The sequence below is a fragment of the Trichechus manatus genome, unplaced genomic scaffold (genome assembly GCF_000243295.1).
Source record: "Trichechus manatus latirostris isolate Lorelei unplaced genomic scaffold, TriManLat1.0 scaffold00143, whole genome shotgun sequence".
Taxonomy (NCBI): Eukaryota; Metazoa; Chordata; class Mammalia; order Sirenia; family Trichechidae; genus Trichechus; species Trichechus manatus.
This window is the reverse complement of record NW_004444079.1, coordinates 1,282,277-1,296,844: the sequence shown is the minus strand read 5'-3', so window position 1 is coordinate 1,296,844 and position 14,568 is coordinate 1,282,277.

The following is a 14,568-nucleotide window of genomic DNA, read 5'->3' as shown; positions in this document are numbered from 1 at the left end:
GAATGAGTAAATGAGAGGGAGAGGGAGGTAGATAAAAGAGAGAAAGCTCCCATGGAAATGTGCTTCACAGCCTACAAAACTCTTTCACTAATATTGTCTCGCATGAATGCACACTAGCCCCATGAGGTATAATTATCCTTTTCTTTCCTTTTATTTTATTTCACATTTTATTACGGAAAACTTCAAAAATAGACAAAGTAAACATTATAGTATAATTTAAATCCCTATGCACCCATCACCCCACTTCAACAATTATCACATTCTCATCTCACTATGCTTTCACCCACTCAATTTTTATTATTTTTTACAAAAATTTGCATACATTAAAATGCACAAATATTAGCTCTACAGTGTTGATAAATGTTTACAGTCAAGTAACCCACATCCCTATCATAATATAGTATATTACTATCTCACCAGAAATTCTGTCACCTTCCTTCTCAGTCAATCCCACCACCCACCCACCCACCCACCTCCAACTTCACACTAACCTAATTTCTAACACTACAGATTTGTTTTTCTGCCTGATCTAGAACTTTGCATCAATGGAATCATACAGCGTGTACTCTAGTGTTTGCCTTCTTTCCTCAGCATAATATTTTTGGGATTCATCTATCTTGATGCATGTTATCAATGTTCATTTCTTCAAATTGCTGACTAGTATTCCATTGAATGGACATGTTATCAGGAGGGACAAGTTCCTGGAGAAGGACATCATGTGTAGTAGAGGGTCAGTGAAAAAGAGGAAGACCCTCAACGAGATGGATTGACACAGTGGCTGCAACAATGGGCTCAAGCATAACAACAATCATGAGGATGATGGAGGACCAGGAAGTATTTCCTTCTGTTGTACATAGGGTCACTATTAGTTGGAAACACTTCAATGGCACCTAACACAACAATTCCATTGAATGAATATATCAGTATTTGTCTCGTGATTTTCCTATTGATGAGCATTTGGTTTGTTTCCAGTGTGTGACTATTGTGAACAAAGCTGCTGTGAACATTTGCTTTTGTGGGCATATGCTTTCATTTCTCTAAGATAAATACCTGGGAGTAGAATTGCTAGGTCAAAGAGTAGGTGTATGCTTTACTTTATAGGAAAATGCCAAATCCTTTTCCAAAGAAGGTGCCCTACATTGCATTCCTACCAGTACTGTGTGTGTGTTATACTTGCTCTACAGCCTTGTCAACATTTGTTGTTGTTAGACTTCTTAAATTAACCATTCTAGTGGGTGTGCAGTGGTATCTTACTGTGGTTGTAATTTGCATTTCTCTAGTGACTAACGAGGTGCTTATTGGCATTCGTATATCTTCTTTTGCCCGTTTTTGTGAATTATCTGTGAAGTATCTGTTCAAGTCTTTTGCCAAATTTTAATGGGACTGCTTGTCTCTTTATTATTAAATCATAGGAGTTCTTTGTATATTACGGTAATATATCCTTTGTCAGATATATGTTTTCTGAATATTTTCTCCAAATATGTGGCTTGCTTATTAATTTTCTCAATGGTGTCTTTTTATCAGATTTATTAAGGCATAATTTATGTAAGAGTCACTAATTTTAAGTGCACAAATTGATGAGTTTTTGATAAACATATACAGTGATGTAACTGTAAATGGAAAAGTTTCAAACTGGAGGCACTCGGTGTCAGATGTAAGAGTGATGGGGGCCAACATGCATTCCCAAGAAGTAAAGGTCAAGATGTAAACCATTCGTTCATGAAAAGAATGTGTCAAGATGTAAACAATTTGTTCCCTCTGAGCCAAATGGCCAACCTTTACATTTCAAAAGACTTCAAGCTAAAGCTGATCTTACCTGTAATCAATCGGAAACTCCCTACCTTTTCTTTGTTCTCTATGTATATAGACCCCTCTTTCCACTTGAATTGTGGAGTGCTTGGTATTTTCACTTAGCATTGTTCAGCTCATGTTGTATTATTCCTCAATAAAACTCCTTTTCTGGGAGGCGGGGCCAAGATGGTGGAGTAGTCAGACAGCTTCCTATATCCCTCTTACAACAAAGACCTGGAAAAACAAGTGATTTGATTGTATATGAAAATCTAGGAGCCCTGAACAAGGCAAAGTTGAGGAATTCGATTAAGTGGCGGGGGAGAGGGAGACGGTTTGGAAGAAGCGAGGAGTGCCAGACTGGCAGTGGTGGAACTGCAGCTCTTCAGCCCTGAAGGGCTCTAGGTGAGCAGAGAAGCCGGCAAACAGCTCCGAGCATGCTCGGGAAGCAGTTTCCACATCGAGAGAGATCCAGCAGCAGCGATTCTGCTTGGACACTCCAAACCAGTGAAAACCATCTCCCAAGTGGCTAAAGATAAGTACATGCGTGCGGCCTTTCACAGGGATTTTAAAAAAAAGAACCCATTTGGGAAAAACTTCTCTCCCTTTTACTTCCTCCCTCCCTGCTCTGCACTGTTCTGGCCTTCCGAAGTCTCTGAGTCCTCTGGGCCAGAAGTAGATACCAAAAGGCACCCTGACCGATTCTCCTGGCCCTGGAGAGGGAACAAATAAGCAACTGGCTCCCCTAAGCCAAGAACTCAGGGTCAGCACAGCTCCTTTGCTAGGCACAGGCATAAGAGGTCCGCAGACTTTGAGTGCCTTCCATTCCTGGATAGACTTGTGCGGACCCATCTCAACAGCGTAAGCCCTCACTACCGCAGTACAACAGGGTATGCACCTGAAGTCTAACGTCAACTGTTTCAGCTGTGAAGTGGCAGATTTGTGACCTGTGACACGGCCCTGTCCTTTAAGCAGGCACCTTTATGGGTCCACACCAGGGGCTTGAGGACTAGCCCACCTACATCACCTAGTCACCTGCTACAGGTGTCCAGGAATAAGTGGTGCCCCTGAGTCTTTACAGCCAACTGAGTAGGGGGCTCATAGTCAGGCCACAAACCTCACCTATCTACTTGCTCTAGGGAATAGGGACAAGCTTTCCTTTCAGACACTCAGGGGCAGCCATCAGCCCCCGTCCTTGCTCAGCACGTGACCCCCTACTGCAACCAGATACCTGTGCCTACACCAATCACCCATGCCTCTCTAAGACTGTAGGTGAGAGCCTGCACCACACACTTGGTGACCTACTGCCTGGACACCTGAGCTGAACCCATACAGCAAAATTTAATGGACTCCTATGTGCACATACTTAGTTACAGGACTAACTACCTGGTTACAATAATCAAACTAGTGCACACGAACAGCCTATTTGGGCATATCAAAACAAAACAAGAAGCTAGGACACACTAAACAAATATAAAATAAAATTATAATAACTTATCGATGGCTTGGAGACAACAGTCAATAACAAATCACATAAAAAGGCAGTCCATGATGGCTTCAGCAAGCTCCCAAAATAAAGAATCAATAAATTCTCTGGAGGAAGAGAATTTCTTAGAATTACCAGAGGCAGAATACAAAAGATGAATATATAGAACTCTTCTAGATACTAGAAAGGAAATTTGAGAAAATGTAGAAATTGCCAAAGAACACACAAAATAGTAGTGGAACTTAAAAGTTATTCAAGAACATAATGACAAATTTAATAGGCTGCAAGAATCTAAAGAGAGACAGCAATCAGAAATCCAGAAGATTAACAATAAAATTTCAGAATTAGACAACTCAATACAAAGTCATAGGAGCAGAATTGAGGCAATGGAAATAAGAATTAGTGACACTGAAGATAAAGCACTTGATGCCAACTTATTTGAGGAAAAATCAGATAAAAGAATTAAAAAGAATAAAGAAACTCTAAGAGTTATGTGGGACTCTATCAAGAGTGATTGGAGAACCAGAACGGGGAGGATAACAGAAAATACAGAGAAAATTGTTGAAGATTTGATGACAGAAAACTTCCCTGATACCATGAAAGATGAGAAGATATCTACCCAAGATGCTCATCGAACCCCACATAAGGTAGATACCAAAAGAAAGTCAAAAAGACATATTATAATCAAACTTACCAAAACCAAAGATAATGAGAATTTTAAGAGCAGCTAGGGATAAAAGAAAAGTCCTCTACAAAGGAGAGTCAATTAGAATAAGCTCGGACTACTCAGCAGAAACCATGCAGGCAAGAGGCAATGGGATGACATACATAAAGCCTTGAAGGACAACAACTGCCAGCCAAGAATTATACATCCAGCAAAACTGTCTCTCAAATATGACGGCAAAATTAGGGCATTTCCAGATAAACAGAAGTTTAGGGAATTTGCAAAAACAAAACCAAGATTACAGGAAATACTAAAGGGAGTCCTCCGGTTAGATAATCAATAACATCAGATAACAACTCACAACTAGAACACAGGACAGAGCAACCAGGTATTGACTCAGATAGGGAAGTCGAAAGTACATCAAACCTAAAACATTGAAAATAGGGAAACAGAGATATCAATATGTAAAAAAGGACAACATTAAAACAAAAAAGAGAGACTTAAAAAATGCAGACATAGATTTTTCATGTGGAGGGGAAGTCAAGGTGATATAAAGAAATAAAAGACAGGTATAAACTTAGAAAAATAGGGGTAAATATTAAGGTAACCACAAAGGAATGTAACAATCCTACAAATCAAAATAAAAAAGTATAAAAATATAAAGACTCAGCAAACACAAATCAACAACAGTGAAAAAGATGAAAAGAAAATACATAAAGAAAAATGACTCAGCACAGAAAATTAAGGAGAACAAAGAAACTGTGAACAACACACAAAAAGAGACAGGATGACAGCACTAAACTCATACTTGTCAATAATTACACTGAACGTAAATAGACTAAATGCACCAATAAAGAGACAGAGAGTGGCAGACTGGATTAAAAAACACGCTCAGTCTATACGCTGCCTGCCTACAAGAGACACACCTTAGTCTTAACGACACAAGCAAACTAAAACTCAAAGCAAACAACACTCAAAAAAGAGCAGGAGTGGCAATATTAATCTCTGACAAAATAGACTTTAAAGTAAAATCCACCACTAAGGATAAGGAAGAGCACTATATAATGATTAAAGGGTCAATACACCAGCAGGACGTAACTATAATAAATATTCACGCACCCAACTGACAGGGCTCCAAAATACATAAAACAAACTCTTAACAACACTGAAAAGAGAGATAGACAGCTCCACAATAGTAGTAGTACCCTTCAACATGCCACTTTCGGTGAAGGACAGAACATCCAGAAAGAAGCTCAACAAAGACACACAAGAGCTAAATGCTACAAGCAACCAACTGGATCTCATAGATATATACTGAAAACTCCTTTTCTTTCACTCCTAACAGAGTACAAGATTTTTGTCTTGACATAACCATCACCAGAAGCATGATATAAAACATTTCCATCATTCCAAAAAGTTCCTTTGTGCTCCCTTGTAATGAATGCCCCATCCCTAGCTCCTGGAAACAACTGATCTGCTTTCTAGAATAACAGTTTTTCCTTTTCTAGAATTTCCTATAAACAGAATCATGTAATATGTAATCTTTTATGCCTGACTTCTTTCACTTAGCCTAATGTTTCTGAGATTCATCCATGTTTTACCTTATCAGTAGTTCATTCCTTTTTATTGATGAATAGTATTCCATTGTATGGCTATTCCACAATTTGTTTATCCATTCACCAGTTGATGGGCATTTGAGTTGTTTCAGTTTGGGGCTATTATAGATAAAGCCGCTATGAATATTTACATAAAAGTCTTTGTGTGCTTATTTTCATTTCTCCTGAGTGAATACCTGCAAGTGGGCTTGCTGGATCATATAGTAACAGTATGTTTAACTTTGTAAGTAACTGTCAAACTGTTTTCTGCAATGGCTATACCATTTTGAATTCCCACCAGCAATGTCTAAGACCTCCAGTTGCTCCTTATCCTGAAATACATAGTATAATCAGTCTTTTAAGTTTTAGCCATCCTAGCAGTTATGTGGTGCCCTGATGGTGTAGTGGTTAAGAGTTCAGCTGCTAACCAAAAGGTCGGCAGTTCAAATCCACCAGCTGGCCCTTGGAAACCCTATAGGGCAGTTCTACTCTGTCCTATAGGGTTGCTATGAGTTAGAACCAACTCAATGGCACTTAGAAACAACAACAGCAACAGTGGTTGCCTAGTGGTATTTCAGTGTGGTTTTAACTGGTGTTTATGTAATGACTAATGATACTGAACTTTTTTTTATGTGTTTGCTCGTCACTTACATTTTTGGAAAATGATTCTCCAAATCTTTTGTTCATTTTCTAATCAAGTTGTCTTCATATTCAGTGGATAGAACTTTTTTTCAATGCCAGATCCAAGTCCTTTATTAGATATATAAGACAGAGTAGAACTGCCCCATAGGATTTCCAAGGAGCGCCTGGTGGACTCAAACCGCCGACATTTTGGTTAGCAGTCGTAGCTCTTAACCACTAAGCCACCAGGGTTTCCTTATTGGATATAGTTTTACAATATTTTCTCCTGTGGCTTGCCTTTTCAATTTCTTAACCTGTCTTTTTAAAAGCAAAAAAATTTATTCTGAAGAGGGTTAGGAGCTGGTTGAATGGACATGGGAAATCAAGGGTGGAAAGGAGGAGTGTGCTGTCACAGTATAGGGAGAGCAATTAGGGTCACACAATTGTGTGTGTATAAATTTTTGTATGACAGACTAACTTGAATTGTAAACTTTCACTTAAACTACAATAAAAAAAGAAAAAAAGTATTTTGATAATGTCTAATATATTGATTTTTATTCTTGTAGAAGTTGTGCTTTCTGTGTCCTATCTATGTGCTTTCTGTATATGGAATATTGGCTAACTCAAGGATACAAAGATTTTAAGACTTTGATCCATCCACCATTTCAAGTTAATTGTTGTTTATAGTCTGAAGTAAGGGTCAAATTATTTATTTATTTAAATTATTTTGGTATATATCCAATCATCCTGGCACCAATTGTTGAAAAGATTATCAGTTATCCTACCGAATTACCTTGACATAAATCAGTTAACCGAATGTGTCTATTTCTAGACTGTATTCTGTTCCACTGATCTACATGTCTATTCTGTGCCATCATAAATGGTCTTAACTTTATGGTAAGTCTTGAAATTGTGTAGTAAGTACTACAAACTTGTTCTTTGTTTTTCTTTCTCTTCCTCCTCCTCTTCCTCCTTTTCCTTTGTTTTCTTTGGCTATTATACTACTTTGAATTTCCATATGAATTTTAGATTCAGCCTGTCAATTTCTCCAAAAACCGTACTGGGGATTCAACTCCAAGTACACTAACTCTATAGGTCAATTTGGGAAGAATTTACATGTTAACAATATCAAGTCATCTGGTCCATGATCATGGTGTGTGTTTCTCAATTTATTTAAATCTTTAATTTCTCTCAGCAGTGTTTTATACTTATCAGTTTACTGTATAAATTTTGCTAATTTCTCCCAAGTAGTACATTTTATGTATTATAAATAATATTTTTTACTAAAATTTCCAACTGTTAGTCTCAAGTATATAGAAATGCAACCAAATTTTCGCATATTGTGCTTACACCCTGCACAACTGTGCTAAACTCTCTCCATGAGACCAGGAGAACTGGATGGTGCCCAGCTACCCTTACCAAACAATTTGATCAAAGATGCTATAGAAGAATCCTGATAAAAAGGAGGGAAATGTGGAGTGAAATTTCAAATTCTCATGGAATCCAGACTTTCAGGAATCACTGAGGCTGAATGAACCCCCAAAACTGTTGCCCTGAGATAACTTTTAAATCTTAAACCAAAAATATCCCCTGAAATCTTCTTAAAACCAAACAATAGTTTAATTTAAGCTGTGTCTCTTGTAGGCAGCATATACACGGATCGTGTTTTTTTTTATCCAATCTGCCACTCTCTGTCTCTTTATTGGTGCATTTAGTCCATTTACTTTCAGCATAATTATTGTTAGGTATGAGTTTAGTGCTGTCATTTTGATGTCTTTTTTTGTGTGTTTTTCACAGTTTCTCTGTTCCACTTAATTTTCTGTGCTGAGTCGTTTTTCTTTATATATTTTCTTTTCATCTTTTTCATTGTTGTTGATTTTGTGTTTGCTGAGTCTTTATATTTTTCTAGTTTTTTATTTTGACTTGTAAGATTGTTAGTTTCCTTTGTGGTTACCTTAACATATACCCCTATTTTTCTAAGTTTATACCAGTCTTTTATATCTCCTTGACTTCTTCTCCAGATGAAAAATCTTTGTCTACATTTTTTAAGTCCCTCTTTTTTGTTTTAATGTTGTCATCTTTTACATATTGACATATGTTTCCCTATTTTCAGTGTTTTAGCTTTGATTTACTTTTGTGACTTCTCTATCTGGGTTGATATCTGGTTGCTCTGTCCTGTGTTCTAGTCTTGGGTTGTTATCTGTTGTTACTGATTTTCTAACCACAGGACTCCCTTTAGTATTTCTTGTAATTTTTGTTTAGTTTTTGCAAATTCCCTAAACTTCTGTTTATCTGGAAACGCTCTAATTTCGCCGTCATATTTGAGAGACAGTTTTGCTGGACATATAATTTTTGGCTAGCCATTTTTTTTTTTCCGTCAAGGCTTTATATATGTCATCCCATTGTCTTCTTGCCTGATGGTTTCTGCTGAGTAGTCTGAGCTTATTCTTATTGACTCTTCTTTGTAGATGACTTTTCATTTGTCCCTAGCCACTCTTAAAATTCTCTCTTTATCTTCGGTTTTGGCAAGTTTGATTATAATACATCTTGGTGACTTTCTTTTGGGATCTACCTTATATGGGGTTCGATGAGCGTCTTGGATAGATATCTTCTCATCTTTCACAATATCAGGGAAGTTTTCTGCCAACAAATCTTCAACAATTCTCTCTGTATTTTCTGTTATCCCCCCGATTCTGGTACTCCAGTCACTCTTAGCTTATCTCTCTTGATAGAGTCCCACATAATTCGTAGAGTTTCTTCATTTTTTAAAATCCTTTTCCCTGATTTTTCCTCAAATAAGTTGGTGTCAAGTGCTTTATCTTCAATCTCACTAATTCTGACTTCCATTGTCTCAATTCTGCTCCTATGACTTTCTATTGAGTTGTCTAATTCTGAAATTTTATTGTTAATCATCTGGATTTCTGATTGCTGTCTCTCTATGGATTCTTGCAGCCTGTTAAATTTGTCATTATGTTCTTCCCTAATCTTTTCAATTTCCTCTATTGTGTATTTGTGTTTTGCTTAATTTCCTTCCTAATTTCTTGAAGAGTTCTTTATATTCATCTTTTGTATTCGGCCTCTGGTAATTCCAAGAAATTTTCCTCCTCTGGAAAATTTCTAGATTCTTTATTTTGGGAGCTTGCCGAAGCCATCATGGATTGCCTCTTTATGTGATTTGATACTGACTGTTGTCTCTGAGCCATCAACAAATTATTATATTTATTTATTTTAGGTTTGCTTACTGTGTCCTAGATTCTTGTTTTGTTTTGATATGCCCAAATAGGCTGCTCATATGAGCTAGTTTGATTATTGGCACCTTTGAAGCTCTAATGTCCTGTCACCAGGTGGTTAGATCTGTTACTAGGTATGTGAGCTCAGGAGTCTGCCCACTCCTCCTGTATGAATTCAGCTCAGGTGTCCAGGTAGATAGCCACCAAGTGCGTGGTGTAGGCTCTCACTTACAGTCCTAGACAGGCATGGGTGATTGGTGTAGGCATAGGCATCTGGCTGCAGCAGGAGGACACACTGAGCAAGGCAGTGGGCTGCTGGCTGCCCCCGAGTGCCCAGGAGGAAGGCATGTCCTTATTCCCTAGAGCATGTAGGTGGGTGGGTGTTGCAGCCGGACTATGAACACCTAATACTGTTGGCTGTAAGGACTGGGGGGCACATCTTATTCATGGTCCCTCTCACAGGTGGCTAGGTGGCATGGGTGGAGCCACCAGTCCTCAGGCCCCTTATGTGGGTATGTGAAGACCCTGCTTAATGAGCTGAGCAGTGTCAAATATCAAGAAGCTGCCACTTCACAGCTGAAACAGTTGAAGTTACTTCCAGTCCATACCTTGTTGTACTGCAGTAATGAGGGCCTACGCTGTTGAGATGGACCCACACAAGTCTATGCAGGGGGAAAGGCACTCAAAGTCCGTGGATCCCTTATGTGTGTGCCTAGGCAAAGGAGCTGTGCCTACCCTGAGTTCCTGGCTTAGGAAAGCCAGCAGTTTATTTTTTCCTGTTTGTTAATTTGTTCACTCTCCAAGGCAGAGAGAATGGCTCTGGTCGTGTGACGGATCCTACTTCCGGCCCAGGGGACTCGGCAATTGCTGAAGCCGATCCATTGCAGAGCAGGGATCGGCGAGGTAAATGGGAAAAAGGTTTTTCCCTAAGTGAGGTGTTTTTGATCCACGTGGTAGGCTGTACGCAAGTACTTATATTTCACTGATCCAGGGCTGTTCCTTCTGGTTCTGGGTGGCCATGTAGACTCTCTGGTGCTGGGTCTCTCCGAGCACCGCTGCTTGCCTGCCTCACCGCTCACCTCCGAGCTGATCAGGCCTGAAGGGCTCAGGCTCTGCCAAGTCAGGTCTGGCAACTCCTGGCTGCTACTCCTCCCCCTGCCACTCTGTCCAGTTCCTCAATTCTGTCTTTGATTTTCAGGGCCCCCAGATTGCCAATATATAATCAATTCACTTGTTTTTTGGGGTGTTTGTTGTAAGACGGTCCACCGGAAGCGTCTGACTACTCTGCCATCTTGGCCCCACCTCCTTGATGTTAATTTTCTATTTAAAAGTTTAATAGAGTCATTGGTATAATGGAACTGGCTTATATTGGCTCTTGTGAGCCTACTGTTAAGTTTTCAGGAATTTTGAGAGCCAGTTTTTAAACACAGCCTTTATTAAAAGTTGAAAAATATATACTGAAAACAAAATAAATGTTAAATATCACTTCTTAAATATTTTGCCACGTTTTATAAGTATCGATGCTTTTGAGCTATTTATGACTATTGTATCTGTTTAGTGTTCTACTGTGCATCTCTCTCAACTCTGTGATTGGTGACATCACATCGATAACCTGAAATCAACTGTGTTGTTGTTAAGTGCCTTCGAGTCAGTTCCGACTCATAGTGACCCTATGTACTACAGAATGAAACACTGCCCGGTCCTGCACCATGCTCACATTCATTGTTATGCTTGAGCCCATTGCTGCAGCCACTGTGTCAATCCATCTCGTTGAAGCTCTTCCTCTTTTTCACTGACCCTCTACTTTATCAAGCATGATGTCCTTCTCCAGGGACTGGTCCCTCCTGATAACATGTCTAAAGTATGTGAGACATAGTCTCGCCATCCTTGCTTCTAAGGAGCATTCTGTTCGTACTTCTTCCAGGACAGATTTGTTTGTTCTTTTGGCAGTTCATGGTATATTCAGTATTCTTCACCAACACAATTCAAAGGCATCAACTCTTCTTCGGTCTTCCTTATCCATTGTCCAGCTTTCGCATGCATATGATGCAATTGAAAATACCATGGCCGGAGTCAGGCACACATTAGTCTTCAAGGTGATGTCTTTGCTTTTGTACACTTTAAAGAGGTCTTTTGCAGCAGATTTGCCCAATGCGGTGCATCTTTTGATTTCTCGACTGCTGCTTCCATGGGTGTTGATTGTGGATCCAAGTAAAATGAAATCCTTGACAACTTCAATCTTTTCTTCTTTTATCATGATGTTGCTTATTGGTCCAGTTGTGAGGATGTTTGTTTTCTTTACATTGAGGTGTAATCCATACTGGAGGCTGTGGTCTTTGATCTTCATCAGTAAGCACTTCAAGTCCTCTTCACTTTCAGCAAGGAAGGTTGTGTCATCTGCATATCGCAGGTTGTTAATAAGTCTTCCGCCAATCCTGATGCCCCGTTCTTCTTCATATAGTCTAGCTTCTTGGATTATTTGCTCAGCTTACAGATTGAATAAGTATGGTGAAAGGATACAACCTTGATGCACACCTTTCCTGACTTTAAACCACGCAGTATCTCCTCGCTCTGTTCAAAAAACTGCCTCTTGGTCTACATACAGATTCTGCATGAGCACAATTAAATATTCTGGAATTCCCATTCTTCCCAAAGTTATCCATAATTTGTTATGATCCACACAGTTGAATGCCTTTGCATAGTCAATAAAAAACAAGTAAACATCTTTCTGGTATTCTCTGCTTTCAGCTAGGATCCATCTAACATCAGCAATGATATCCCTGGTTCCACGTCCTCCTCTGAATCCAGCACGAATTTCTGGCAGTTCCCTGTCGACATACTGCAGCAGCTGCTTTTGAATGATCTTCAGCAAAATTTTACTTGCATGCGATATTAATGATATTGTTCAATAATGTCCACATTCGATTGGATCACCCCTCATGGGAGTAGGCATAAATACGAATCTCTTTCAGTCGGTTGGCCAGGTGGCTGTCTTCCAAATTTCTTAGCATAGATGAGTGAGCACTTCTAGCACTGCATCCATTTGTTGAAACATCTCAAATGATATTCCATCAATTCCTGGAGCCTTGTTTTTCACCAGTGCCTGCAGTGCAGCTTGGACTTCTTCCTTCAATACCATCAGTTCCTGATCTTATGCTTCCTCTTGAAGTGGTTGAACGTCAACTAGTTCTCTTTGGTATAGTGACTCTGTATTCCTTCTATCTTCTTTTGATGCTTCCTCCATCGTTTAATATTTTCCCTATAGAATCTTCCACTATTGCAACTCAAAACTTGAATTTTTTCTTCAGTTCTTTCAGCTTGGAAATGCCAAGCGTGTTCTTCCCTTTTAGTTTTCTGTCTCCAGCTCTTTGCACATGTCATTACAATACTTTACTTTGTCTTCTTGAGCTGCTGTTTGAAATCTTCTGTTCAGTTCTTTTACTTCATCATTTCTTCCTTTTGCTTTAGCTACTCGACATTCAAGAGCAAGTTTCAGAGTCTCTTCTGACATCCATTTTGATTTTTTCTTTCTTTCCTGTCTTTTTAATGACCTCTTGCTTTCTTCATGTATGATGTCCTTTATGTCATTCCACAGCTCTTCTGGTCTTCAGTCATTAGTGTTCAACACATCAAATCTATTCTTGAGATGGTCTCCAAATTCAGGTGGTCTATACTCAAGGTTGTACTTTGGCTCCCGTGGACTTATTCTAATTTTCTTCAGTTTCAACTTGAACTTGCATATAAGCAATTGATGGTCTGTTCTGCAGTTGGACCCTGGCCTTGTTCTGACTGATGATATTGAGCTTTTCTATCGTCTCTTTCCACAGATGTAGTCTATTTGATTCCTGTGTATTCCATCTGGCAAGGTCCATGTGTATAGTCGTTTATGTTGGTTAAAAAAGGTATTTGCAGTGAAGAAGTTGTTGGTGTTGCAAAATTCTGTCACTCAATCTCCGGCATCATTTCTATCACCAAGTCCGTATTTTCCAACTACAGATCCTTCTGTTTATTTTATGAGCCAATTTTGCTAAACGATAACCTCATGGAATAGTTTTCGTTCAAGATTTAAAGAGTGTCTCAGAGCAATAGTCTTGGGAGTCCTCCAGTCTCAACTTTGTCCAGTAAGTCTGGATTTTTTAAGAATTTGAGTTCTATTCCATATTTTGCTCCCATTCTATCCAAATCCATCTATTGTGTTCCTGATCAGAATGGTAAGTAGTGGTAGCTGAGTATCATCTAGTTCTTCTGGTCTCAGGGTAGAGGAAGTCATGGTTCATGCAGACTATTAGTCCTATAGACTAGTTTCTTCTCTGAGCCTTTGGTTTCCTTCATTCTTTTTTACTCCAAATGCATAGAGACCAATAGTTGTATCTTAGATTGCTGCTATTTATCAAACCAGGGGGTAGAACATAAACTTTATGAAATATATTATGCCACTTGACTGAGTTGTCCCACGAGACTATGGTTCTAAGCCTTCAGACCCCATAAATCAATCCCAAAAGGTGTTTAATAAGTATCCATGTTTGTGCCCTCCTACGTGCTTTTATTAAGGAGCCCTGATGGTACAGTGGTTATGCGCTCGACTGCTACAAAAGATCGGCAGTTTGAACCTACCAGCCGCTCTGCGGGAAGTAGATGTGGCAATCGACTTCCATAAAGATTTACAACCTTGGAAGCCCTATGGGGCAATTCTATTCCTTCCTATAGGGTCCCTGTGAATCAGAATCGACTCAACAGCAACAGGTTTTGTTTTTTGGTTTATGTGTTTTATTGTATATATGAATATATATGGATGCATACACTTACATATATATATATATATATATATATATATACACTTGCATATAGAATCTGTATACGCCCACCTATATACACACATATACATACCTATATACTGGTATGTATACATACCTATTTGTCCATACTCCTATTACTTAGTGGTTGCCCACTTGTATGTGTCCTAGCATTTATCAAAAACATCCTTTTTTCTTGGATACTTCTTAGTGACGTCATTTACCTTGGTCAAGCTGTGCACACTTCACCCACATTTGGTGTTATATTTCCCATCCCCCAAAATAACAAGTATCTACTAGAATTAATTTAGCCCCCAGTCCCTGGATGGTACAAATAGTTCAAGTAGGCAGGGCTCTACTGAAGGTGCAATTAGAGTGACTGGGCAACAGC